Genomic DNA, 5051 nt, shown 5'->3' with positions numbered 1-5051 from the left:
TCGGCGGTACGTCCACCCGGCCTCCCGCATGCCCACTATACGCCCTCGCTCAAAGTCCGTCAACTGCACATACGGTTCACGTCCACGCTGTCGCGGCACGCTACCAGTGTTGAAGACTGCGATGGAGCTCCGTATGCCACGGCAAACTGGCTGACACTGACGGCGGCGGTGCACAAATGCTGCGCAGCTAGCGCCATTCGACGGCCAACACCGCGGTTCCTGGTGTGTCCGCTGTGCCGTGCGTGTGATCATTGCTTGTACAGCCCTCTCGCAGTGTCCGGAGCAGGTGCTTCGATAGAGAACGGAAAAGGAGAAAATTTGGGGCGCAAAATCATGTGAATAAGTTGGTGTGGAACGACTTCCCAAGCCAATTGCTGTATAGTGTGTTTTGTAAGTCTAGCAGAATGCAGGTGGGCGTTATCACGGAGTAGCATAACTTCAGGCAGTCTTCCTGGTCATTGTTCTTGGATTGCGTTCTAAAGATATCACAGGTGTTGACAATAAATGCCCCAGTGATGGTTACACCTCCGGGAAACAATTCGTAGTACACCATGCCATCGCTGTTCCGCCAGATGCTTAACATTACCTTTTGTGGATGTGCACACGTCTTTGCACAGTGAGTTGCTTCTTTGTTTGGGGTCAGTCATTCCTTTCTTTTCCTTATGTTAGCATACAGATGCCATTTCTCGTCATCACTAACGATAGAGAATAGAAATAGTCGGTGTTGTTAACGAAGCAATTGATGGCGAGCAAGCAAAATATACATGTCGCCAACCGCTGTTTTTTGTGATTTTGACGTGGAGCATGTGGTACACATATACCCGATTTTTTATCTTTCCATACTGCAAGCAAATGTCGCACGATGATGGAATGATCATAGTTCATCACATTTGCCACTTCTCGAGTACACCCATGTGGATCGTTGTGGATTAATGCATCTAAATGATCTTCATCAAACCGCAAAGATCTTCCTGAACATGGAGAGTCACTAACGTCATAACGATCCTCCATAAAACGAGAAAACTATTTTCGTACCGTCCTCCGTGCAGCTGAATTATCTCCATACAATGCGCAAGTAGTTCTGCTTGCCTCCGCTTCTATCACCCCTCTAATCTACTCAAGCACATTAATATGTCGGAAATGTTTCGATTTATTCACTTGACACGTCGTTTTCTAACGTCCATAGCTCCACTCACTATCTCCAAATCACAAAATGGCAATATACAAACTCATATAGAATCAGTTCACTACAAATTTTAAAAAATGACAATAGATAAATAAACCCATAGCATCCGGAATACCGACATGTGAAACGAAAACGCTACAAACTTATCCACCAAACATACATTTCTCTTGAATGCGAACATATCTTCCCAAAATTTCGGTTTCTATCCTCTTTTTCGTTTTTCTGTGAATAATTCGTGTCAGTACTTCATAACCATAACTTATAAACTAGCAATTCGATAATATTCACACCAGTCAAAACCTGCTTTGCTTTGAACTGGGATTTGTTAACACATTGAGATAATTCCGAAATGAAGTTACGGAGTAATAAGAGGATGCCATACACAATAGAAAATTTGTTTTAGCTATTCAGTAGCAAATAAATAAATAATCATTCTTGCAACTTTTCTATCATTCTGTTCAGAGAAACAGAAGATGGAAGATTTGACTGGTCGCCATTGATCCACACAATTCTCCCTCTAAAGGGGCTAGGAGAAGTTCTTTGGAACTGGAGTCATGACATCGTTTTTGAAATATGTCTGTTTTTTTTCACCTGTTTTATATATATTGCAGACCACGTGCAACAGTTTCGTCATTGCTGGCTACCCTAAGGATCTCACAAGCTACGCAGATTATCTATTTTGCCTTAAGCCGTTCAGTGCTCTGTCGGAGTTTCTCGCAGTTTTATAGCTTCTACCCTACCTTCTACTTTCTTTTCACTTTCTAGAATATTGTACTAAAGATCATTTCCCTTGTCTTCTATACATATCTTCCGTAATTCAGCTTTCCCTTCTTCGCTAAGAAGTGACGTATCTTCTGAGCTCTTGATATCAATATATACGCTTTTCTTTTCTACAATAGTCTCTTCAGTTTTCCTATAAGCAGCGTCTATCTTTCAAGTAATTAGGCATGCATCTATAGCCTTGCATTTGTCCTTTAGACAAGCGTGATTAGCCATTTTGCACTATCTGACAATCTCCTTTTTAGACGCCTATATTGCTTTTCGCTGGTTTCAGCTACTGTATTTGCAGGTTTACTCTTTTCATCTGTTAAATGCAATATCTCCTGTGTTATCCAAGGATTTCTTTCAAGGTGTTGCCTTTTTACCAAATTGATCATCTGTTAACTTCACTATTTCATCTCTTAATGTTACCCATTCGTCTACTATTGTATTGTTTTTTTTTGTTTTTTCAGTCAATGGTTGCTTACTGGTCCCTAAGAAACTCTCAACAGCTTCTGGATCTTTCAATCTATGTAGGTCTTGTCTCTTCAATTTTCAAATTTTTCGTAGTTTCTTCAGTTTGAATCTGCAGTTTATAAAAAATAAATTACTTTCAGGATTCACTTTTGCCTCTGAAAATCTCTTAGAGTTTAAAATCTTACCATTATGTAATCTGAAACCCACCAGTGTCTCCAATGACTTTCACGTACAAAAGCTTATTAAATGATTCTTGAACCAAGTGTTAGCAAGAATTAGAATTTGTTCTGTGGATAATTCTAATGGCCCCCTTGCCCTTTCGTTCCTTTCTGACAGACTATGTGCTTCAAATATTAATCCTTCTCTTCCTTGTCCTTCTGTCGAATTTCACTCACGATTCCCAAGTAAATTGTCGTCTACTTTACCTGTTTGAATATTTTCTTTGATGTCATCATACATTCTTTCACTGTCTTCATCTGGGTAGGTAACTGTCATATAATCTTGTACAACTGTAGCGTGTGTTGGCTTCGTGTGCAATTTGGGTATGATAATGCGGTCACTAAGTTTTGTTTTTATTTTAATTTTAAACTAGTTCTCAAGCACCAAACCGAGGAGCAAATCTCGATGCCATGGAACGAGTCAGTACATGAAATTAATATGAGAAAAGTATAGTTAAAATAAAATTCACACGAAGCCTGAGTTTGTATTACTATTATCAACAATACAACAGAGGAATTAGCTCAATTTTTTTTCCCGTGAGCTCTTGGGTAGAATAGAAGGACTGAGCCCTGATGAAATTCTTTATCTCAGAGTTCAAAGTGCGAGGATTACTGGTGTTTTGGAAGCAGGGAGTTGGGTCCAAAATAACTACACGCGCAGTCGTTTGACTAAGTGTACAACGCCAGGTCACTTTTATTGCTCATCAGGTTACACAGTAGTAACCAAATGTATAAAAAGTATAAGTAGTACAAAGCACCGACTGCCAGTAAATGTAAGTATAACTAACAGGAATAATCTGCTAAAAACTGGATTACCGTCCTGGACGTTTACCGACCTAGACTTGCTGCAACAAAATCTTATCTAAAAGCAGTTCATCCCCAATAACTAAATAAAAAGATTCCAGCCCCTAACTTCCATAGTACAGTTTCAGATAATCAAAGACTTAACAGGGTGTGAGTTTGCCGGCTTTCGTGGATGTTGTCACTAAAGATAAAATCTTCTGGGTTGTTAGGCAGCATCATATTTCCTCTAAAATAAATGACGTTTCGACCCCTCTGCTGCACACTCGAATGTATGTATTGCGTGCCCTCATATTCACATCACTTAGACAGTGGTTTCATTAGCCTGCGACAGGACTATTTTACACACTAGAAACAATAACATTTTATCAGCTTAACTAATAATATGCAATCATCGGTAAAGAAGTCAGTATCGTCAGGCTGGCACGGAATCTGTAGAAAAACACCAGTCTATTAGGATGAAATCTAGTGTTCATTTTGAAATACCACAGACACATTGTGGAAGAGTGTTCACTGTTAACTTCAGCATATTGTCTCCGAACCAGAACAGTACACGGTAATTCACGAGGGAGAGACCGCGACAGACAGTGGTGAACAGTTCCTGGAGGCTTCTTCAGTAAACTCTCAGCTGTGCGCTATCAGTACCACGTCAGTCCACTTTCAGAAGTCGCAGGGCGCCGCACAGACGAATTCAGTCCACTATGTCTGTCTTTTCAGTTCTATCTGTCCTGTTCAATGGCTGTGCCTCGACACTCGAAGTCTTTTACTATTGTGGATATGTGGACTTGCTCACGGGTTTGTATTTGATATTACTCTATATTTGCATTTGGAATTCAGGTGAAGTGCATTTTATTCTTTTCTCTCTGCCATCAAGCCCAACTCTTTGGCAATCACCAGTAAGATGATTAAACAGTACAATTATTTCATTCATATGGAATATTAGTGAAAATGGATGCTGTACAATATAGCACCTCTTTATGCGTAAGAGAGACCAAGGCCAAAGTTTGTAGTCTCTGAATGGGGATGGACAAGAGACTAATGAACTTACACCACATATTGCTCGAACTGCTATTTTCCGACGCAAAAATACCCTTCGTGAATGGGAATATTCACACCAGAATATAATGCCGTACGTCAAAAGCAAATGAAAAGAAGCAAAGTAAACTAGTTTACATGTTTGACTATCACTTCTTGCAGATACTTTTCTAATAATAGACAAGCCGCATTAAGTTTCTGAAAGAAGTTCTGAACGTTGATTTTCCAAGACTGCATACCAACTACCTAGAAACCCAAGAATTTGGGCTGTTCAGATTCACTAATCATGTTTCGATCTGTGTAATCTAGAGTACTGAGTTTCCGTTGAGACAAGATAAGTCACGAACGTTTCTCAGGGCTAGTCTAAAATCACTTTTAGCACACAGTAAGATTATTCACGGACAAGGATTGCATTACAAAAAATCACAAGATTCAGTTAAGTTGAATTATAGTTCAGAACTCATTTCTTTTGTCATACATTCTTACTCTTATAGTATGGTATTGCATGTTCGCGTGTGTGTCATTTAATGTTCGGAATTGTTCTTGCTCAGATTTGGTAGTAAATTTGCAGGGTA

This window comes from Schistocerca gregaria, chromosome 2 (genome assembly GCF_023897955.1).
Source record: "Schistocerca gregaria isolate iqSchGreg1 chromosome 2, iqSchGreg1.2, whole genome shotgun sequence".
Classification (NCBI taxonomy): Eukaryota; Metazoa; Arthropoda; class Insecta; order Orthoptera; family Acrididae; genus Schistocerca; species Schistocerca gregaria.
The sequence above is the reverse complement of the archived record's forward strand: the minus strand, read 5'-3'. Positions refer to the sequence as shown.